This window comes from Electrophorus electricus, chromosome 26, assembly GCF_041902795.1.
Source record: "Electrophorus electricus isolate QZ-2024a chromosome 26, ASM4190279v1, whole genome shotgun sequence".
Taxonomy (NCBI): Eukaryota; Metazoa; Chordata; class Actinopteri; order Gymnotiformes; family Gymnotidae; genus Electrophorus; species Electrophorus electricus.
In genome coordinates, this window is record NC_137522.1 from 4,550,394 (window position 1) to 4,575,703 (window position 25,310).

General features: G+C 42.2%; 1 long non-coding RNA gene across 6 annotated transcripts in view; it reads right to left on the bottom strand.

The window, feature by feature from the left end:
* Positions 1–25,310, bottom strand: part of LOC145653917 (uncharacterized) — a 49,984-nt gene that overhangs the window by 20,241 nt on the left and 4,433 nt on the right. For 3 of the 6 annotated variants that reach the window (XR_014120166.1, XR_014120165.1, XR_014120164.1), the window contains exon 3: positions 22,994–23,140. The exons of the other annotated variants lie outside the window; for them this stretch is intronic. This is a non-coding gene — a long non-coding RNA (uncharacterized LOC145653917). The remainder of the gene's footprint in view (positions 1–22,993; positions 23,141–25,310) is intronic. 6 annotated transcript variants of the gene reach the window in all.

Here is a 25,310-nt window from a genome sequence, read left to right on the forward strand (position 1 = left end):
CTGGAGCCGGCACAGGAGAGCAGAGAGGTTCAGTTGGGCCACGACTTATCCTAAAACCGGCTGCACGCAGCAGTTTCGAGGAGCTCTGGGTGTAATCTCACAGGGTGTGTGAGAGAGGTAGGGAGTGTAATAATAATCCCTCACACCAACTGAATCAAATTAGAGCAATACACTCCCTGCTTAAAAATACTGTATCAAAAAATAGTAGATAGGAGAATAGTATGAGATACAAGTGCACTCCATTCACACTAGAATTCTTTCAGTAGAACAGAAGCAGAACTCTGGGAAAAGATGCTCTGTCAGTGGTGTGAAAGGCCTGTGGCTCCTGCTGCCCATACTTTTTTACACTTTTGTTCATCTTTACTACATTTATGGTTACTTTTTTAGCATTTGGCAGACACCCTTATCCAGAGTTACTTAGATATTTATTAGTATGACAGTTTTAATAGGAATCCCAGTCAGTATCTTCCTGGACATACTGTCCAAGTGAGAAAATCAGCAGGGACGTCATGAGCCCTGTGCTCCTGCTGCATGTACACAGGCCTGCAGGGGGTGCTGGACTCACTAGAGGGTGCATGAAACAAAGGGAGAAGCTTACACACCCTTACAGCTAGACACAGAAGAAACACATGCACAAATACATACCTACACCCACAGGCACACTGATGCATGCATTGACACGCATCAGCTTTAGTTGAAGTGTGTTCATTATGACCTAAAATTATGTCACTCCAAATAACAAATAGGGGAGTACTGTGGTTAGCAGTTGCCACTACCACTATATTGGTTACCACTGCTGACAGAGGTGCCATTGTATATGATAAACACACATATGTATGCACCTGGACACACCCTTTCAGTCATGCACTCACGCACTCACTCACTCACTCACTCACTCACTCACCCACCCACTTGCTCACCCGCCCACTCCCTCACTCACCCATCCACCCATTCACTCACCCACTCACTCCCTCACTCACCCACGCACTCGCTCACCCACTCACTGTTTCCATCTTTCTCTTGACTTATTCATCTCCATCTCTGCCTCTCTCTCTCTCTCTCTTTCAAATGATATCTGCTATCTGTCAAGAGAAAGCTGGATTCACGGGCAGTCAGACAGCCATGATGTCAAAAACAGAGCCCTGCAGCCTACTGGGCTTCTGAGGATTGCTGGGTAAAAATGCCAGGGTTTGAAATACTAGGCTCCAGCGCTGGAGCACAGGATGAGTGTTCAATATTCCACCTGCACAGGTGAGCTTCAATCTTCTCCAGCCACCCCTCTTTCGGAGAGGCACAGAGCTCCTTGGCATGTCCTGCCTGGACCATTCCGATGTAGACTATTTTGAAATTCCACCAACCCAGCTGGATGTGACAGAAAAGCCAGATAAGAGGAGATCACAGGAGTCTGACCCAGCTCAGATAGTGCTGGGTGCAGGCTCAGCTGGGTCTGCCCGCCACACCACTGCCGAGCTCACACCTCGCTGGGATCCTGTGCTGGAGCGGTGCGGGGCTCAGACGAGGTGAGGTCCGCAGAGCGTACAGCCATAACACTGGAGCTACAGCTCTTCCGCTCTGTCAGCATAGCACTGAGAGTGGGCGATAACCCCACAGATTATTTGGGCTGCCGGGAGGTTTGGGCCTGAAACCTTATCTCTGCTGAGGACATGGCAGGTGTATGACCCAGATTCTGTATTAATAATGTCCATTGATATCAGTCAGTTTTGGGCACTTTCACAAACACACACATGGACTGCAGTCTCACCGTGCCACAGTCCGGAGCAGAGTGTGCTTTTAACACACACCGAGGAGGAACTACATGGTCTGGATTTCCTTTTTTCTTCACCATAGTTGTGCACCATGAAATACTGCAAGGATTAACTCAGCAGAGGAAAACACATCATGCCAATCCCGGCCTGAACTCTAGACGCTGTGCATCACAAAGTCTGTGTATCCTCTCCACCAAGCACTATAGATTTACAGTAATAGGTTGATGATGATGATGATGATGATGATGAGTGATAAGCTGCTGAGAAACGTACAGTCTGATTAATGCCCAGTTTGGTATTAGACTTGTTTTGTCTGTCTGAGTGTATGTGGTGCTAGAATATAGATAGGCTGTTTTCTCCAGTAGTGAGTGAGTTTGTGTGTGTGCGTGCCTGTGTGTGTGTGCCTGTGTGTGTGTGCCTGTGGCTAGAGAAAGCTGAAACAGAGCAGTAGAGGAGAGCTGAACTCTTATTAATAGCATCCTCCCTCCAGAGCACACCAGTGATCACACATGCCTGATAAGGGAAAGAAGAGTGGGCTACCAAACCTACAGCCCATCCCTGATCACACACACACACACACACACACACACCCACACACACAAATTTTCATTATACAGTCCATCCATGCCCTCTCTCTATCACACACACACACACACACACACACACACACACACACACACACACACACACACACAAACACACATACATACTCTTGCTACAACCAAGAGCACCCCCACAGCCATGCCACAGAGACTGCATTCCCCATCCAGACTGGTCCCTCAGAATAGCAATGTTTAAAACATCTTCTTTCTTCTGTACTGCTAGCCTTCAGTTGCACTAATCTCACTGCAGCATCATAATTAATTTCAGTGAGAGCATCTTGCACAGAGGAAGTCTGGGAACTGGAATTTGCCTGCAGTAATACTTTTTTTAATGGCGGATCAGACACTTAGTGAAGCGCTGACGGTTAAGGATGTGTGGAGCTGCTCCTGGGTTATGGAGAGGAGTATGTCATCATCCATAACTAATATGCATAAAACACCACCTTTGACTCGCACTGCGCTTACTCTAACAATGTTCACTGACAACGCAGCAAGCAAAATGCAAATTTCCTGATAATTAAAGTAAAGACAAAGTCTGTGTTAAGTACACTGCATACAAATATTTGGCATGCAGTCACGCCTAACTGAACACTAAAGGCATTTTAAGGGAAAGTACACACCACTTGTGGTATAAAGAATGTGGTTGAATCTTCGGGACTGGCTTCTTAAACCTGTATCCACATCCTCAGTCCCAGCGGAGCTTGTTAAGCCCAGTGCTGTTTCTGTTTGCCCTCGTCAGGTGTGGTTGTACAGACAGTGGGCTGTCAGTGAGACAGACAGTGGCTAAAGGAGGCTCCAGCAGGCGCTAGTGAGGCGACCTGCTCCTCATGCTGCTCTTCATGCTACTCTTCACCCTGTCAAACCCCAACCCCCCCGCCCAGGAACTGTGGTCATCTGCGCTCCCTGTGACGGTGCTGGATGGTGACCCTAATTCATCCCAGATGCTCCTCACACAGAGTGGGTGGGGGGAGGGTGCGTTAGCAAGGGGTGAGAGGATGAGTTCATTTTTCATTCTCGTTGGCGATAAATAAGAAACACATGCTGGAGATCCTTTTGATTCCCCCCACAAAAAAAAAATCTACACAGCCATAAATCAGCACATCCTTCAAGTCTGTGGAGGAGTGTGTGCATGCAGGGGAGAGAGGGGAAAGGCTGATGGCCTGTTGGGTGGGAAAACTGCGCCCGGCACCCTGAACTCACTCTCATGCCGCCACCTACCCCAACACACACATATACACTTAAACCAAAACCAGAGCAGTCCAACATTTCCTACAGAGAGCTAAAGAGATACATTTGGATTGTCAGGTTCTCATGACCAGTGGCATCGTCTATACCAACAACAACTCATGGACACAAAGGTCACGACCTTTCCCAAGCTCCTCATGAGATGGCCATAAGTGTGAGCCAGGAAGCACCATAGGACCGAGTGTAATTCCACAATGTAATTACACATTGTAATCCCAGCCTCACTCACTGCACTACAGCGCTTTATGTGGCCTTCCGGTTCATGGATTAGTGAGGCATAGCATGGTACAAATCATTTTGATTAGCTTTCACATTCTACTCTTCACATTCAGTCTGACATTCTCTAAGTAGTGAACCATTTGTGCATATGGACACAAGATCAGTCCCGAAACTGCATAACAAAGTAAATTACTGAAATTCACTACATTTCAGCAGAGCTGCAGGTGTGACTGTTGGATCTGCAGGCCTTAAAGACGTGCCAGCCACAACCTCCTGGGAAACATCCTTTATGCTTGTGTGTTGTATGAGAGTGCTCTTTTCATGCACATTACAGAGGAACACAGGTCACCCTGGAGATGTTTATCTTTCCAGTGTCACAGCCAGGAAATCAAAGAGAAGACGGGAGATGTAATGCCTAACAAGCCCTCACAGGTTCACATGGAACTAACGGCGCTGCTCAGCAGAACAAAACACACAAAGAGCTGAAGCTGATGCTCTTTCCCAGTGACGAGCCCCAGAGACATTCAGCACATTTCTCTCCACTGAGTAATTCCCTCCAAAGCCACATCAATCCACACTGTCTTCACCAGACAAACAGCTGAAGTCATGGCTAGTTTTTCTAATTAAAGTATATTGAAAGTAAAGTATAGATACTGATTGCATTGTTAACCTCATACAGCAGTTAAAAGTCCTCATACATAAAAGCTTTGTGGACATGACAGTCTTATATAGTACTGTGGAATGGAGTGGCACTTTAGTCCACAAACATCTTATAAAAGGTGTTATCTGAAATAATATAATCTAATTAAACTCTTTCTAATCAGTGACTAATAGTCAGTTGGAATTTCATCCTGTTTTTTAAATTTTCCCTAGGAAGAAGAAATACATAATGAGTCTATTTGTTTCTCTTTTTAACAACTCTGACAACACCCTTGAACTGCAGACAGACCTGGCCAAGTGTCAAAACAGGTAATTAATTACCAAATCTTAACTAAAAATAATTTGCACAAAACTGTAACTACAGTAAGCAGGGAGAGGACAGACAATCCCAGGTATAGTAGGGCTCACACCATCTGTAAAGTGTTCAATAAGCTCAATGTCAACAAGTGTTTTAACGCATGTCAGCAATGAATGAGTCACTCTCATATCAGCAGGCAGAAACGAGCAGGGCTAGCGTTCACCTTGTTGCAAGCTGTCAGGCAGCCTGTCTCTGCTCTGTTTGGGTTTCATTAAATCAATCTCGTTCAGGCGTCCAGAAATGTGCCTGCCGTCACTCCCATCGATGCTGCAGAGTCTGAGTCTGGATGACAGTTGTTGCCTCAGCTGTGACTCAGTCTTCAAACGCTGCCGGACTAAGGAGAGCACCAGGTTTGATTAAATCAGGCATTACTGTGGCCCAAAGTGCAGAAACCACAACCCCCTCCAAAAAAAACCCCAAAAAAACCCACATACACACACAGAGCCATTGCTTCCTGTAAGTGATTGATGACTAAATGCTTAGTGAAGACAAGTTTGAGAAGCAGTAGCAATTATAGAAGAGATGTAAACACATGACTAAAGCACCTGGGGGGCTGGAAGCGCATTAAATATGACTTTTTGATTGTGGTTTGTTTTCATTAAACCTCACGTGTGGAATAGTGACATAGAACACATCATCCGCTGTTGTTACCGGAGCTGACAGATTCTCAACTTGTATTTTATTTACTACAACATGAGGTAATACAGACAGAGGGACAATGAGATTTGTATTCTGCAAACTATCAGCATTACAACGATGAACCATTTCTAAATGGCCCTCCCCAACATCAGAGCCCTCTACGGGGATTGCTTTCCTTTGACGATTACTATTAATGTTTGCTAGGTCCATATGGCACCTTTTTTAGTCCAATGATTCAATTCTCCCCACTGGATAATCTGGTGCTGTGAAAACATCAGCATTGTTTTTTATACACAGGTGGATGCAAGATGTGCAGAAAAACTGGAAACTGGAAAACCACTGAAATATCCCCAAAGATTTGAACAGTTTGAGAACTCATGCTAATTTTATATATATTTGGCTTTGTTTTCTACTGTTTACTTGATTTGCTTTAACAAAACTAAATCATAAATGGGTTAAGTTAAGCTATTAGCCCAACCAATTCAAAACCTAAATGTTCAAATGTTCAGTAAACAGCAAATCAATGAACAGCCAAAGCATAATGTTCTGCCAGACTGTTTTGGAGTTTCTTCCCCTTCCCCATGTCACTGCTCAGCTCAGTGCTCCTGTCTGGGTCTCCAGCCCGCCCGCCTGCTTTGTTTCAAATATCAGGCTGTTTGATTGCAAGCCATGAGCGCCAGTAGAAAGCAGCCCACATAATCAGACATCTACTTAATCCACATGCGCCAGTCAGACTGAACAAGAGGGAATACTCAACTCCAGTTTACCTCTTTTAAGGCACAGAGCCAAGTCATTCTACAAACTGAGCTTTTGGGTTAATGCACCCCCCCCCCCCACACACACACACACAACCCCAGCTTTGGAAATATGGAAAGTACCTCAACCGTGACCAAATCTTGTAAACGGCAATGTTACAGTGACTGCTGGCGTGTACAGTAGGGTAACTGGAATGTGTGTTTGTGGTAAGAGAACACCACAGTTCTGCCGACCAGCGTTCACTGCTCATGTACACACACTAAAGAGAGCAATTAGGCATAATTGATCTTGTTAAGGAATAAATTCCGTCTGAATTCCTTTTGATCCCCAGACTCATTGCAGCATGGTCTCAGTGACTTGGGGCACAGCGCCCCCTCCAGAGTGACTCCCAGCATGGATGTATTTATCCAATGTTGGGAGGAAAAGCCCTGACACTGATCAAAGATACGAACCTATTCTTTGATACATCACCTCTAGTTTCTTCTTCAAAGGGGGAGCATGAGATCAGTTCCTCTCAGGTCTGCAAGCACATGTGAAGGTTATTGACTAAAATGTTACTGCTGCCTCGAAAAAAAAGCAGTTTCCATACATCAGCGTCCAAGAGCATATTGAATTAAATTTGATGTAGTCAGGTGACCACTTAGAGAGTCGAAGAGATATATTTTACAAGATTAATGGGGAATTTTGTGGAGCTCAATTAACTGAAGATGACTTAATGCTATCACAGAGTTGGGACTGTTACAATATCAGATTCTCATGGCACGATAATAGTGGGCAAAAGAATTCACGATAACGATATTATCGACATATCTGGAAAACGTTTGTAAAATATGTACGCTGTCCCTTTAAGAGAAATCGAATCCGCCGATTATGCCTTGAGGTCTGAGTAGTCGCAGCAGAGTTTAAATGAGAGCGCTACGGAAGGTTACTTTTAGGGGGGGGGGGGGGGTTGTGTGTGTAGTGCGTAAATGTCAAAGCGAATAACTGAAGTTTGTCTAGTTAATATATGCTAGTTAAATAGCAGTGTATATGGCTAGAGTTTATTAGCCTATGATGCGCGATCTTGTACTGAAAGTTTGCAACTCGTCTCAGTATTTCCGGAAGTATTTCAAGCCGAGTAAATTTCCAGGTTTAACAAGCAAACATCTGCCTTAAATACTGCCGCTGGATTATTTACAATATTATCGTAGTGTATTATTAACATATCAATTTGTCATTTTTAAATATCGTCGTAACACCCCAACACAATGATGACCTGTAGACACACGTCACATTGCTGTAAGTTGAGATCAAAGATCTCGATTTAGGCACAGGTTTCCAACCTATAAACCTACCAAACAAAAACCCCTTAAAAAACTGAAATAGCCTTATTCGAAAATTTTCACTACCATACAGGTTCACAGTATTGAGCTGTAGGGTTTGGCCCGCGGTGCACTTCCTAAGTAGATAAGAGAGATTATCTGCTGCGCGTTATCCCGAGACCAGAAGAACATGGCCTGATGTGAAGGCCACGCCCTACTCCCGAGGACAGAGAATTAGTGGCTTTTTAGCGGCATGTCAGCAAAGAATTGCTGTTGCATTCATTTGCCCTTTGAACTCTAAGGCCTCAGAATGGATACATATACTGCCAGAAAATAAATAAATAAACAAACACTGATACTGACTAGGACTAACCACAGACAACTGCAAACAGGTCATAAAACACAACAAAAAATTACTTACATGTTGGGTGTCTTAGAAATCCAGCAAATACAAATGCAAAATAATTTTAAAATACTTATTATTGGTGTAACCTCACTCACACCCAGCCCGTGAAAACATCACACTGCACCTTCCTAGTTATTTTCCACAGAGAATTACTCTCAAACTGTTCTCTCCTCACATAATTCAGCAATACTGTAATTGGCTGCCTGTACTGCTTGAGAGAGGTTTTTCCCCCTGTTTGACTGTGTACATTGAACGAGAAGGAGAAGTCACTTTTCTTCTAACCCATACATACATGTAGACTTGTGATCCTTCCTCGTATCTCTAAGGCCTGTCACAATGCGATGTTCTATACTGGGTCATCCCATGTGGAGGATCTCAGTATGTTTTGAGTCCCACAGCTGCTGTCTGTCCCTTCCCTGGTGTGTCCAAACAAGCCCCAGTGGAAGGCATGGAGGAGTGGCTTGTTTTAGAGAGAGGGACTGGAAGGAAGAGGAGGAGCAGCCCATGGCTTTATTAGGAACTGTTGCAGATTGATTTACTGTCGGGAGTCTGATGAGATCGATAGAGAGAGAGAGAGAGAGAGAGAGAGAGAGAGAGAGAGAGAGAGAGAGAGAGAGAGAGAGAGAGAGAGAGTGTGCGTGCGTGCGTGTGTGTGTGTGTAGGGGGTGCTGCTCTGGGCTCCTACCCTATCACATCAGCCTGACTTGTATTTGGAATGAACGCATCACTCAGTGGCTCTGCCCATATTTGATGATAATCTCAGATACATTTATGCTGTTCCTCTCTTAGTTACAGCTTCACAGTGCTTTAGTACCTGACATCATATTTCACACACACACACACACACACACACACACACACACACACACACACACACACACACACACAAACACACTTACGAGCACACAGGTCACACACACTGACCTTAACCTGGAAAGCTCTTGGGCTGGAGAGATGGTTGGTCCATGTCTGAATGGTAATGTATTACAGAGCAATTTAGACCTATTTACCGCTCCACAATATCGATCTCCTCTGTTTAATTTCCCCCCTAGTGAACCCTTGCTAAAGAACTTTTGTCATTAAGTCCTTGAAAGAAAAGCCTATTAAAAATGTTCAAAGTGTGTGGAGTAGTTAGTACACCCAGCAACACACACTGGAGACACTCTGTTGCTTTTATTGGTGTATTTCAGTGGCTGTATTCACTGTGGAATACAGTCTGGCAGAGACAGAAAGCCACTGCTTTTGGCCTGACATTCAAAATGAATTAGGGTATGCAAGGAGGCGTTATATTGCCCTATTCAAACATGTTTTACTAAGCCTCTTGAACTGCCCTAAAGTGACAGGAGTGTGACTAACTCCAAAATAATAGGGAGTGGGTTAGTGTGTGCGTGCATGTGTGTGTGTGTGTGTGTGTGTGTGTGTGTGTGTGTGTGTGTGTGTGTGTGTGTGTGTGTTTGTTTTTTTTCTCAAACACTGATTAAAAGAGTCCCTGATGTAGAAATCCCCCATATCTTTTATGAGGGGGTCTGGAATGTGGGGTTTGCTTTGAGCAGGGTAAGTTCTGAGTAACAGGAGGTCTGCAGTTAGGTGGGGAGATTGGGGTGGGGGTGGGGGGTAAAAACTGTGAGAGCAGGCAGCTGTAAGTCCTTACAGGACACGCTTGAGTAAGTGCAGAAAGCATGCCTACAAGAGAACTGCCCCCCAGGGGAAGACTGCTGCAGGGCTGCCTCTCTCTCTCTCTCTCTCTCTCTCTCTCTCTCTCTCTCTCTCTCTTTTTCTCTCTCACTCTCTCAGTCTTAGTATCCTACTCTATCCTACTCTGTTTCTATCCTCAAATCTCTCTCTCTCCATTTTCTTATTCACCCTTCTGCTGTGTATCTCTCTCACCTTCTCCCTCTTGCTTTCTCCCTCTCACCTTTTCTTTCTCACCTTTTCCCTCTTTTCTTCTCTCACCTTAACCCTCTCTTTCTCTCTCTCACACCCTTTCCCTCTCTCTCTCTCTCTCTCCCTCCCTCACCTTCTCCCTCTCTCACTCAATCTTACACGGATTAACTTTTAAGAAACGATCCACTCACAATGTTTTAGACCACGAGTTTCAAATTACATCTCAGGCACTTTTGAATTCATCTTTAATAGAAATGAAAATATGAAGCTTTGAAGCGAATAATTGGATAAAACCTTAAGGCATATTTATGGCAGTCCAGGCCTCACTTCACGTCCTGATAATGATAATGGAAAGACAAGTGAAGCAGGCTTCAGTGCCTCTGCATTCCTGCACTGCCAACACTCAGGCAGAGCATGCTGGGATTGGCCTGCTCCTGCTCACCTGCATCCAAACACACACACACACACACACACACACACACACACACACACACACACACACACACACACACACACACACACACACACGCACACACGCACGCGCACACACACACACACACACACACACGCATCTCAAACACCTCCCTATACTTAGTCTGTCACAATGGCACAGCAACATTTCCTAATCCCACAACCAAGTAGGGAATGCTTGAGCAAAGTTCCCTCCTTCTTGTGTGGGGTGGGGGGGGGTGTAAGAGGCGTGCAAGAGTCTCTCTGTTCCATCACCTGCATATGTTTGTGAATCCTGGTTCTAGTCTGTATTTGGAAAAGTATGGGTCTATAGAACAGCATGGTTCCAACTTAAGATAAAACACAGATGAAATCACATGACATACCTCACTAAAAGCATTCATAAAATACAGAGTACATATACTCATACCCATGCCACCTGGACATAAAACATGAAAACAAACCTCCCTGTGTGAGGATCAACCTCTTTCCCTCTGCCTTGCTCCTCCTGTGAAGCGCACCACGTCCTCCTCTCTCCACATTTCTACATGACTGAGAATCCCGGCTGAGCATATGGGCCCACGCTGGCCAGCACACTGTGGAGACAGCACATGTCCCAGAGCCTCCTTACGTCCTTCAAAGCGAGGGAGGCTCATTTATCTGCAGCTGTGGCTCAGTTCCCTGAATAAGGAGACAAACCTCTCCACACATGAAGCGGCCAAGGAGCACAAAAGGGCTGGGCTCCATCACACCGCTATGGGCCTCTTGATTTAGGAACTTAACATGCACAAAGACATTAAAGTTATAGTTACTTATGTTCAGGCTTCTTATTATGAGGATAATAGAATCCTGGGATACAGAGGAACGCGTTTAGTGGTTGTTTAACGGGCCCTACAATCATAATCACAGTGAACGAGACATTATGTGATTAAATTTTTTCTGGGATATTAATCAAAAGCGAATGAGGGAGGAGAGTGAGAACCTTTGCAGAAAAAAAGAGGCCATTGTCCTTAATGTTCACCAAGCGTTTGACACCGTGGAGACTGGATTCATTTAAATGCTCCCTGGCTCATGTGCTGGGAAGCAACACAGTGGGAAGATTTTACCTTTTTTTCTGCAAAAGGGAGAAACCAAACTCAGTCCATCAGTTTTAGAAAAGGAGAGGAGAGTGTTAGGAGATGGACCTGACCTTTATCCATCCATACACCACACATCCATCTCAGCTCCTGGCAGAAGGGTGTGTGTGTGTGTGTGTGTGTGTGTGTGTGTGAAGGTGGGAGAGGGAGCAGGGTGGGCTAACAGAGAGTTAAGAATGATTAAATCATCTAACTCCCTCAAGAAAATCAGCCTCTTCTCAGTCTCTCACACCACTCTTACCAATCTCACCCTTTGCAAAAATGGTTTGATAGATGGAGACAATCAGTCCTTGTTAAAGGCATGTAATGATGGTACATAACCAACATGCAAAAAAGGAACTGTATTCCATTATAGTTTCTGAAAAAAGGTCAGTGATTAGATTACTGCTATATTTTAAAAATATGATGATTACTAGCAGGATTACATTTCCACTTAGTAAGAATCACTTATTTTCCTCTCTTTCCTTGCCTTTTTGTAATGGTTTTCATTACGTGAATGGTTACCATGAATGTTGTACTGCAACAGCATCAGTAACAAATGTAGCCTGTGTTTGTTTAAAGTTTTCAAATATACCAATCAGCCATAACATGAAAAGCACTGGCCTATTAACACCTTAAACTCCTTGTCATAGTCCTCATTCCTGAACAAATTGAGCAGTGTGGCATTGGGCATTATCCTGCTGAAAGAGCCCACTGACATTAGGGAATACCATTGCTGTGAAGGGGTGTACTTGGTCTTCAGCAATGTTGAGGTAGGTGGTACATATCAAAGTTACATCCACACGAATGCCAGGACTCAAGGTTTCCCAGCAGAACATTGCCCAGAGCATCACACTGCCTCAGCTGACTACATTTTCACAAAGAATGTCGCAGTTCTACTATTTCCCTAGGCAACTGACCCTCACGGACCTGGCCATGAAGACCAATCTGCTCTAAGAGCCTTGTTCTCCCCACTGCTGTGGATTTCTTTGGTCTCACTGATGTAAGGGTGGTCACGTCACAGAGGTCACTGCTGATCAGTGGTCACAACAGTCAGTCGCTATTCAGGATTGTAAATCAGTGTCATACCAGGTATACAACTACAACTGCTTCCTAAGGTGGGGCAATACCAGTATTTGGGTACTTTTGATAGGTCAGTTGTGAAAATTTATGTTCTTGGTCAGTACAATGAGGGATGTCTGGGCCTGGCAGGGAGAGGATGCTTTTCTTTGCATTCATTAATGCACATAATGTAATTGGAATGGTAATAGCTTTGATGATCAAGAGTCTGAGATTTGTTTCATGTGCATATGAGATTTGTTTATTAGGAACATGGGAATTTGTCAATGTTAATCTTGATTAAATTAATCTTTGTGTTTAGCTGACAATGAATCACTGATTACTGGAGGTCAAACAGCAGACAGTGACGGTATATTTTTTCTCATGTTATGTCCTGTAATTATCAGATGATCAACTCTTCTTTACACTCTAGTTATAATGAGGTTGGTGTGACAACCCGAATTGCCATCAGCTTTTCCAGATATGCAACCTTCTCAACTGAGTGCTACAAGATTTCTAATAGGAGTACTATATTCAGTTAAATCCAACAATATAGAAAAGTCCATTATCTCATATCATGGAAGAATGTTTTTAACTGGCATATTTCAGTGAAACGACACAGGTTTGATATAAAATTTTTCATTGGTTCATCAGCTCTCACCAATAACATAAAACATTCTAAGCCTGCCTGAGATATTTACACTGATGGAGCCTACCAATTTGACAGTAATGTAGAGCTCTAACCCTACCTGAGATATTTACACTGGTGGAGCGTACTAGTTTGACAGTAATGTAGGTCTTCTCACCTGTACCACTGAGGGAGGAACATATTGTTTATGTGGATAACATTTACACAACTGCTGAGTTGTTCATGACTCTGCACAAAGAAAATACACACACTTGTTGGTGTCATGTCCACCCCTCCCAGTACTCCTGTCAACGCCTCTATAGAATATGATTCCCATGACCCTCCTGTCAACCTTGTTCATTCTAATTCCCCTGTCTTAGTTCCACCTGTTGTTATTTCCGCATTAATTCCCTGAGTATTTACACCCCTTTTGTGTGTATTGTTCTTTGCATCAGTCTTGCTCAGTACTTCTTGGTGTGTACTAAGCCATTATTGTTTCCCTGCCTGTTTCTAAGTTTTCTGGCTTTCACATTTTCTCACCTGATTTGCCTAGCCGTATACAATCAGTCATCTGTAACCTCCCAGCACTGGCAACGTTCCACAGTATCCTCTGTGATGAAATGTTTCAGAGGCTGGTAGGTTTACCTGTTTACAGTTTTACAACCAGCTCTTCCTGTTTTCAACTGTCAAACAACTATCTATTCCTGCTAGCCCTGTGTGACCATTGGGTCAGGTATCCATGCACCATTTTTGGTCCCCTGAAATGAAGGAAGTATAAGTAAAAAGGATTGTGATTCCTGCTTGGTTTTCCAAATATGGAGTTTCATACACTCAAATTAAATCTGGCAGTCTGCATTTTAACTTCACACTTTATTTCATGTCCAATTCTGCAGCCAAAACAACAAAAACGGTGTCATTGTAGTGCACTGCAGCTCCTGTTTACAAAACCCTCTGATTTTCTGCCTTGTTAAAGGCAATTATTACCAGAGTAGTATTTACAGGGCAATGTTTTTATACATAATAAGCATATTAAACATGGCAGAATTATTACCATAATCCATGAAGTACACTTGATGTTAGGTTTTCCCATTGTAGAAGTGTGTCCACAGTTTCTCTCAGAGATTTGGGACTTGAGACTACTTCACTCTACCTTATGTCACATACATTTAACCTCTACAGTTTACTGTTACCTGCAGCAACATGGGTAATGGTAAATGACACTACTTACTGTATAGCTGTGATACTGACCCAGACTGGCTATGAGAGAGAGAGAGAGAGAGAGAGAGAGAGAGAGAGAGAGAGAGAGAGAGAGAGAGAGAGAGAGAGATACTAATTTTGACACTCACTATAGCAATACTACACAAATACTACATGGCTGCCAGACCAACAAGTAAGAATGAGGAGTAGTTTTAGAGAATATAGAAGGAATTCAGTATACTATACATATTATTTTACCATATGGTTATGACTATTTTAACACACATTTCTTGTCTAAGGACTTCTCTGAGGAATCTGATTTAGCCTAGCCCTTCTGAAGAACTATCAGAGGCACCTTTCACACTAGCATGATTGAGAAGAGTGACTGGAGCAGTCTGAGACGGCTCCTGTAAAAGGGAAATGTATAGTACACACTTCTAAAGTGATCCATGGAGCTCTGACTTTCCACTGTTTCTGTAGAACTGGATGTTTTGTACCTCACAGAGGACTCGTGGGCTAATGTATAGCAGGTGATGATGGCCTAAGAAAGCATATGTAAGGCAGGCAAGGCAGCCATACCCTATTTTTATGTTCTGTGCAGACATGCAGAGTGTCAGAAGAGATTGGCTCCTATGATGCTGACTTATAAGCCGGATCTTGGGGCTGCAGATTAGAGGGATTTTACACAAAGAAACTCAAGAATATATTTCATGCATGTCCCAAAGTATATGCATGAGTGTTTGCTAATCAGGATGTTCTTATATTTCAGCTTTCTTTGAGGTTAAAGGCAGAGGTGATGAAGAGATAGAGGCATTAATGGCAATTTGGAGAAAGAACATTTGTGTGATTCTCACTTCTTTTTTTAATTCACACTCTGCAACAAACATTCTATGTGTGGGAACAAAGTGCCAATAAATCTGCTGTAAATGTAACATGGAAATTACAAAAAGTTCACAATTCCTGCATAGCACAGGAGCTGCAAACTCATAATAAACACACTCCTGCTCCCTCTGAAGCAACACCTCCTTCTGCTGATGTTTCCTATGCATCCCACAGACTGAGCTGCGCATTAAGACCCCTGCAGGTGGGTGTTACTCCACTGCCATGGCACACACACCTGTTCTGATAATCTTACTGACTAACCCCAGGGCTGGATGTTGGTTCATTTGCATTGGAAAAGTGAATCTGCGTGAATTTTGTCACATTGATCAACTGAACGACTTGAGAAACTGGAGTGTATGTCTAATCCAAAAGCCAAAAGGAAAAGAATCACCATGAAGGGAATCCACTCAGCCTGGCCTTAAGGCTCACAGAACTGCTCTCCACAGTCCAACTGAAGGCAGAGTGACTCCACTCCACTTAACTGGTAAGCCACAAATAAATGAATGTCTATGAGCTCAGGTCAGGAAATGCAACTGGCATGTGCATTTGAAAAACCACACAACCCCTGCTGAAACATGCGAGATGTACCTTTTTCATCCCATGTGTCGATAATCCACAGCTACACCTGGGGGATCTGGTGCTCTCCAGATGGAAGTGCTGAATCAGAAGGTTTCTATCTGAGATGCTACAGTGAGTCTTCAGGACTGCATAGCGAGAACTGATGTTAGCAGTTCATGCAAGAAGAGCTAACTCAGCCCCTGGGGGCAATCATACTATGTCTTACACACACCGGCATTATTGATCCCCAAAATGTCATGTTAGAGGAGTTGGATGCTTCAAATACAGAAGGATTAAACAAAAATTGTTTTCCTGTTTTTCTGACAGGAAACATCAGGTATCATTAAATAAATGGGGGCTTTAAATAAAAGGAAAGACGGAAGTCTAGCATTATTGCAGGCCTCCTTTACATTCTATGGAGTTCAGCAGCTGGAAACATTGTAGCTAATAAGTGTCCTTGCTAAGGGGGTCCATATGATGGTTCTTTAATCATAATTATTTGTCTTTTTAGTCCAGATGGCTTTGCTCTTTCCATCAACCAAATGTTTTGTGAATTGGCCAACCACAGGAAGAGAGCAGTCAATAATGTTTTGGCTCGACTTCGTAATACATTATTCAAAGAGTGTGCAGAAGCCCACAGGAGTCACAAAAAACAGGCTCGGGTTGGCCAGCATTAGAACTATAACAGTATACCTCTATATGGTCAACCCTCAGCTCCTGCACATCCAGCAGGCGACTGAGTGAATGCACTACATGTCCTGTAAAGGGTGCTATATGGAGCACTTAGATGCTCTAGAACAGTGTTAAACAAGCACTGGTGGAAAAGGTGAAAACAGACAGCTCTTCTGAATCATCCCCCTTTAAACTCCTGTGGCAGACAGTAGCTTAATCTGCAGCTGCAGCTACACCAGCTCCAGTTCAAGGAAGGCTCAGGCTCACAACTGCATGAAATTCAGGAAGGATCCAACCGTGCAATGCAAGAACATGACTGCATGGATGACTTTAGGATACAGCAGAGGCAACATTGTGCCAAGAATAAGAGAGAGAGCAGATGCAATCAGAGACATAAACAAAGAGCTGCCTGGACTAAACAGTTAGCTGCCTGGTCCAAATGAGCCCCAGAAGGACTGTGAATGGCTGCACGCAAATGTCCCTAATGACTGGGACAGATAAGTCAGGAACATGAGGAGTCAGTATCCTATAAAAATGTTACTCATCATCTGGACCAGTGCTATAAATGTTCGTATAGGCAGAGAGCATATTTTATGAAAAAGCTTAACTCATTTTACCAATCTGCTGTCATTCATTGATATTCAGTTATCAAAAATGTGAAGTATGATGCAAAATGTGTATTGCAAACATTTCATTCAAACCCCAAATGCATTTAAAGCATCCAATATTCTTATATGAATGTATTTTATCTCTTTCTACCCCACAGCCTTCCATGATACCAAGAAAGGAAACTTTGTAATAATGTATGACATGTACAGTATAGTCATTTGAAAAAGGCACATCATGGAACCAAATGAGTTTTTATTTCTACTGGCTTGCACCAGTGTGATAATTTCTCACCCCAATTTCAATGTGTCAGTCTTTTACTTGCCAGTACAGACTGATGTGTGTGCAGTATGTGTATCCAGCAAGTGCTTACAGGAAATGCTATACACTAAAAGATATCAGTGATATTTATAAAGGTTATCCTTTTTTATTTACACCGGGAAAGATTGCAGGGCAGAATCTGACTCAAATAAAAACATTTATAGAATAAAGGTGGTAATTTTGAGTCCCTTTGATTAGAGCTAATGATGCCATACCCTTTAAAAATGTCTAACATTCTAACTGACATCTACTGGCTTTAGGATAGGGAGTCTTTGAAACTCTCATCTCCTACAGAAGTTTTATGTAAAAGCCAGTAGCCCAAGCAGAGCTGAATTTGTAAAACTGATTGCCATGTTCCCATGAATCCCAGGAGTCTAGTAGTAGGTGCATTCCAGATTCTCAAGACGACTACAAGCATTTCATTGAATCACTCCACTCAGAATTCATTCACCATTCATGATGCAGTGTTCTCAGAAGATATTTATAAGGCCCACCACAAAATCCGCCTTCATATAGAAATTTCAACTCTATGCACAGTCACCTTCAGAGAAGATTTCTTGAGTAAAGCACGAGTTTGGCAAAAAGACTCCTTACATACCCCCAAAGGTAGAAATCTTAAAGACATGTTTATTCTTATTCTATTATCTATAACAATAGACATAAACTATGTAAGCTAAAATCAGTAGTAGCCACCATGAATACTGAATGTTGTCCATCACATTTTCACAGATGAAAAACAACTACAGCAACAATAGTCACAACAACAATAATAATCTTTTATATGACACGTTTCCTTTTCAGCTCAAAATCCCACACTGTTTTACATAGAACAGATAGCACAAAGTTCACATTATAAAATACATTACTGAAATTGCATTACTGTCTCACTAGCTCCAGGCAATTCTGTACCTGTCCTTTGTTATCAATTAGCACAAGATTATACAAGTTCCTCTGTAACTCAGTCTTTGTAAAGTCTTGCCTCTACCTCCTCAATTGCATTTTTGAGTGTTTCCTTTGTCTTATGCCGAGATCACACAAATTTTATCCCTGATTTTCAACTCACCAACAGGTTCTGGAAGTTGCAGAAAAAAGCCCCAGATTAGAGGCAAATTTGTGTTCGCTTGGGGCTTGGAAATTATTCAAAGATGACATCGAAAACTTGTTGATTGCTTACACACTCCAGAAAAATATCTAGCAGTCTATCTGTTGGTGATTTCAAGTCCTGTAGTGTGAAAAGTGTTGTAACTAACTTATCTTAAGTTTCATGCATGGTATTGTGTTATTCTGTATGTTCCTTCTCATGTGACAAAATGTAGTTTGGAGGCCAGACAGTTGGATGGTGAAAGATCTTGTAATGCGTGACCCACTGTCACTGATCAGCCAAGTAGTGTGCAAACAATAGCGACTTAAAGATTCCCAATTACAAGACTGTAAGCATTTCTAATGCAGGGCATCACTCTCTGACACCTCTCCTTCTTGTTATGCTACAGATTAAGATCAAATTTCCATGATTCTCTCTTTGTTTTGTCTTGGGCCACCACAGTTTGAAAGACTGTTTATTCATCCTGAGTCTGGTCAAGACACTGGCAAACAAATCCTCAAAGAGCAGAAATCAGGCTTCTGAATACTGCAGAATGTTCCACATTCTGGCAGTGCAGAGTGGCTGGAAAGGATAAGGGCCTTCAGATGTGGATTAAGAGAGGTTTTTCCGATGGAATTAGCTTTGAATTTCAGCCTGGCTCAGTATATGCCATTGGCTATCTTGTTGAGAGCCTGACACCATTAAACAAAACCCCTGATGATCTGCAAACCCAAAAGCTCTACTAGTCCAGCAGATACAATAGCCAAGGAAATGTTAAGTACAGAGGAAAGAAACAGCAGGAAACAACTGGGTTTATGCTATTATTGCCATTCAGGACACATTAGAGTCCAGTGTCAGAGTTTGTCAGACTTCCTGTAATTTACCCTGTTTGGAGTATAGACAGTTACAGTGCCCACAATGTTACATTAACACTTAGCAGTTATTCATTTCAAGAACTAGTGGAATCACAAGCCATGGGAAACTTTGCAGAAAGACAGAAGGCTGTTAATGGCAAATTCTTTGGTGCTATTGTTACCCTCCCATAGCTCTGCATGGCTCAGAATGAAAACCAATCAGTGGGTAGTAAAGTGGTGCAAAGTACCATCACTATACCTATGACAACATGATGTTTTATAAATAATCAAAAGAACTCCCTATTACCCACTCATGGAGGAATATGTGAGGGAAGCACTAACTGAAGGTTTTATCTGACCGTCTACATCTCAGGCTGCAGCGGGATTCTTTTTAATTGAACAGAAAGATGGTAGTTTAAGGCCATATATAGATTACTGCAGTCTTAGTACAGTCACAGTTAAGTACACTTCTCCTCTAGTACCCTCAGCTTTATAGCCAGGTTAAGAGGGGCACAAATCTTGACCAAGTTATGTATGTAGTGCACATAATTTGATTCACATTCACAAGTCATGAATGGAAGGTATTACAACCATTAGCCACTACGAATATTTGGCAATGATAACACTTCTGTCTCCTAACCATTCATTAACAAAGTTCTCAGACTTGAAGAACACTGAATAACTATCACCTAGGCAGATGGCATCTTGGTATTCTGTTGTTATCCCTTAGCAATTAGTACCAGTGTACAAGCCCCTCTGTAACTTTTTTTGAAGTCTTTTTTTGAAGTCTTGCCACTATCTTGCAGATTGCATTTTTGACTCCCTTGACTTAGTCTGTCTGCCTAATCATGACCATTGCAATTACAAGATAGCAAGTTGTGTAGTTTGAAGTACAGCACTCTGACAACTTTGAAAAGCATGTAGTGTGTCCATTGCATTGGTATGTCTGTTCATGACCATTGATTTGTCTGTTACCCATGAGTTTGGATTATATCCTTGGTTTTGTATAACTGGTTATTTTGTCCACACAGTGATTTTTGAGCAACAATTGTTAGTGTTCTACTCAGTGTAATTTGTTTGTTCACAATTTAATTCCAGACTTGGTTCCCCAACTCCTGCCCTCTATAATAAAAATAAATAAATAAGTAAAATTAAGTGAAACAAGACCTATGTAACATAGAAATCAGGCTTAAAGTAAAAGCGCAAACATGAGTCGTATGAATATGTTGAGAGTGGTGAGATTTATTAAGGGCAAATGCAAACTCATGGTCAGTGGAATGGTCCAAAGTCAAAGAGCCAACAAGAACGGTACCGAGAAATGTCATAAACAAAAGCAAAAACACATGAAAAGCAAAAGGTTCTCATCCACCACAAGCTACTTCACAGTGCAAAGTTGGAGAAATGCAGCAGACTCAAACAAAAGAGATTCATATGTTGGTATCCATTACCTCTGTCATCCCAAATATGTTGATGTAGACAGAGCAGTGGGGCTGTGAAATCACCTAGAACATGGATGGAAGCTGGAAGGCTTTTTTGTGGGTTCTATGATAACAAAACCTTACCTTCAAGGTGTCTGCATTCTTCAACCCACTGTTTTACTGAGTATACTTCTCAAAGCAAATACTGACTGATGTCTTTTGGCAGAGACATACAGAGCCTGAAGTCCCTGCTAAGCAGAACAGTTTGTTAATTTTCATCAGTCATGGCTGAAGTGAGAATCTATCTACTGTATCATAGGAGAGGAGTCTGCAGACATAGCCTTCACCTACTGGCTGATCAACAGTGAAGAAGGCTACACACAAAGGCATCACTCATTTGTGTCCTGTGGTATACCAATGGAGCTGCTTTCTAGCTGTGAAACCAGCTGGCAGAGAGCTTTGAATTTAGACAATAAAACTAATTTTCCCTTATAGTTTTTCCTTTATTTGTTTATTTTTGTATGATAGCTCAGTCATTTTTAATGGCCAAGAACATACATCATCTTTGTCCAAGGTTTAGGTTTTGAAATAAGATGTGGAAAAGGAAATAGAGCCTATGTGAGTAAATGCCTAAAGTTGTGTTATTTCTGTTTCTGTGCTAATGCTAGACAAAGCAGCAGACAATGCAATTTGATTTCAATGGTGCATGAAACCTTTTGTATGTATGCATGCACAGTTATTACATTTGGACAATCCAACGAAGTGACCTTTTTAAAAAATGTTCCTTGACAAAGCTGGGCTTTCTGAAAATGACAGGAAATGTCTCCTCAGGGTCACGGGTGAACAACGTGCAGACAAAAAGAAACAATGAGAAGTAAATGCGAGTCTCCAACTAAAGCAGTTTACGACATGAATGAAAATGAACATAAAAGAGCCAATGCAGCAACAATGACCAACAATGGTTATGGAAACTAAACAGGATTAAATAATACAATACATAATAACATGTGACCGGAAACACAATATCAACATAAACAAAGTTCATGTGTACCACCAAGTGCTGGTAGCTGTCAGCGGGGTGTTGGCACCGTAACACACAGATGGCAAAGTAGGAGCCTTGGCTCCTCCCGGTATGTTATATTTTGGGGACAATGAATCTCCTTAGTATATACCACATTTATGGTCACTAAGCAACCTCTAACACTGTCTTCCAGTATTACTCTGAGTCCTAGATGAAGGTCCTTGTTGTCTTATTGACTTTATAAGGGTTAGGCACTCGTGTGACACTTAATCACATTCTTTCTTATAGACAGTCCAGGCAACAATCAGGCAACCAGCCCGTCTGGTTCTTAATACCTTGTAGTCAGTTCTGTTTCAGTAGCTAGTGATGAACCTCTTGTGCTCACATCCTTTTGCATGCTGATTCAGCTTGAAAGCTAGTATTCCTGACAAGAGCTACCATGCTGTAGACACCATTGGATTACTGGATTAGTTGGATGGTGTTTATCCCTTGTTATAGTTTTTCATGACCAGTACTGTCCTGCCTTGTGCTAGCCAGCCCCAGTGGGAGCCGCTGGCTAGCAGCTGGTCAATTTCTTCTGCAAGGTGGCCATTCAGAGGTGTGAGTTTCTTTACCCAGTTTTACCTCCTCTTGGACAACTGTTGTTGTAATGCTGACTGTTTGGCAGACTCCTGGGCCGCTCTTAGGGCTGCCCATTGCATTTGCACATCAGGTCTGTCTGTATTCTGGCTCTGCTATTTTTAGCTGTTCTGTTTCAGCTAAGGCTTGCCAGTCTTTTTTTTTTTTTTTTTTTACTAATAAGGAAATTATATTGTGCCAGATGGTGACACAATTTGTTACCTTGTATTTGTTCCAATTAATAATTTGATATTAGTAGTCTATAAAATGTCAATTTATGACAGATGTATCATTTGATTATTCTGAAGCAAAATTTAAACCTTTAAATTGAACTGCTCTTTGTAAACTCTGTACAAGGATTGTGTGTCCATGAACCATCTTTCTAATCATGTTCAACTCTGACTAAATTGGAGAATAAATTTGTTGTTTTACTGTTGCTATGTTACTTTGCAAACTGTTAATATCAAATGATGCAGAAACACCACCACAGGACTCGTGTATGCATTTAAACTTCTGAGCCTAGATAACCAAACTGCTTTGGTTAGCTATTACAGACAACATCTGATGGAATCAGCAGAAGAAAAATTGTTTTTACATATTTAAACTAAACTAAATACTTAATCCATAGCATCTCATTATAATTACATTGAATAAAAAAGCAACTCAGTTTAACTCACCTATAACTTTATGATGGTGAGCTTTCGGTTTTCATTGCCTCTGCTGATTGAGTCCATTGAACTGACTGGCCTCCCTTGTGGTTGAAGCTGATATAGTATTTTAACTGTTAGGCATTAGCGCCTCTGGGGTTTTTTTGTCATATCATACTGGAAGGGTAAAGAAAAAAAAATGTCTGAATTTGATATAACATACTAGGAGTTAGTTTGCTTTTTTTTAAATATTACCCTTCAGGGCAGCAAGAATTTTTAAAAAATAACTTTTTGAGGGAGGAAAAAACGCAGAGCTTTAACACCAGAACACAATTATTTGTATTTTAAGTTACCTTTCAGGGAGTTTATAAACAAAGTAGAAAAACACAGATTAACACTCAAGTTTAATAGAGAGTGAGTTTACATTGCTGAGGATCCACCTGATCAAGATTAACAAGTACTTCAAGAATTCACAAAACATTTAGAGCATAGAGTTCATATTGGGCGAAGGTCATATTTCAAAAGGGGTCGATGAAAAGTTCCACCCTAAAAGACAGCAATTACCAAAGCCATTTACATTTAGAACAGTGGCTGTCTGCGATTTCCACACACGTCTGCAGGTGGGCTGAGCCTAGTGGCACCACGGAGTTTGCAATAACAACCATGAGAAGGTTGAGGACTAAAGCTGCAGGGGAGAGAAATGCTGTCTGTGGGGGTTTAATCATAGCCAGTGAAACTGAACAAGGCTCTGGGTTGGAGGGCTGCATTGGTGAGCAGGGTGGGCTTCACCCTGCATCTGCTGACATTCTCTTTAGGCATTAGCCCTTTCTCCTCTACATTATCACCTCATTTCAGCCTACATCCACATTCATGTCCTTTTACCTCTTGCAGGGAGCCTTATCTGATTCTCTTTAGGCAGTTTTCTATGGGTTTTACAAAAAAAGATGAGTGTGCTATTCTAAGGTATTCTATGGTATTCTATGTTTCTAATCTGATTTTAGGCAAATGCATATGTAAATTGTTCTCCAGGATCCAACCTAAATCAAAATATTTTAGCCTATGCTAACAGAGACTTTTTTCTTGTGTGCAAGGGTCTGTCTTTGTATTTCGTGTAGAAATTTTGTAGGCCTGGAGGTGGTAGAGGTGAGTGAGAATAAAGTGAAGGTAGCATGTTTGCAGTGCACAAACCATGTATGTGTTTAATATGCTGTTCTGAAAACACTTTTAGGTTGGCTGTGGTTCCAGAGTCCACAAAACCTGAAAGGAGACTTCTTTTAAGGTGATCAAGAAGGTTTTTCTTTCGCTGACCGCACAAACAAACTGGTGCTTCATTTTCATAGAACCACATAGCAACATTTATCTGCTATTCACTACTTCTGCACTTGGGGATCCGACAGGTTTCCAACTGTTGCTAAACTCCTGCATCTCCTCTGGTAAGAATGGGTTTTTCTCTTGCCCTCTGTGGTGCTGTCCTCCAGGACCCCTTTTCCACTCTGGCATGTCTTATCCTCTTAGAAATGCATTCGCTTGCACACCCACAAATCCTCTCCTCTTTCTCCAGGTTCTCTACTACCCCTTTCTACCAGCACTGTTTTGCCTCAGTGATCACTCTTTGCAAACCACACAGCCCAAACAAAATAGGAGCATGCATATGTGCCACTTAGGCTTAAAGGGGACTTCCTGTGGAAAAGCACTTCTCCACCCCCATTCATTTCTCCCAAGTCCATATTGTGGTGGTGTGCTTCAGTGCCTGGTGTGCATCTAGTGTTTCCTGTACCACAGATGCTATGCCTGCACAGTGCTGATTATGCTAAGAAAGGCACACATTGTTATCTCAGAAATAAAAATGGGATTTCTCACTCACTGTTGAAACAAGTAGGACTGCCAGCATCAAAAATGGAGGCTTCATGTCACTGCACAAATCTGATTTTCTCACGAACAGAGAAAAAAAACCCTTCTAATTCAATTCTACTCACAGTCTCCTTTATAGCCACGAAAAGTGTAATGGCTCCTTGTGTCTCCTCTTCTCATCTCACTAACTCCATACAGATGATCAGACAAAGTGGAAACTCAGTCAGAGGGAGAATGATGCGCAACCTGTCATGATTTACCCCAACCCCGAGCAGGCATCATGGGCCGTGCCAATATTGCGAATCATCGAAGCACAGTGGTGCGAGTTCAATATGGAGCTGCGTAGTCACTCTTCTTTATAGCTGCAAGGCAGTTTCAGCATTGAGACTGGCGGAGTGACAGAGGACAAACAGTGCCGGGCAATGAGGCGTGAGCTGCAGATTAGCCAGACTCTGAGATCACAGCACTGCAGGGACAGAGCTGGGGGAAACAGGTT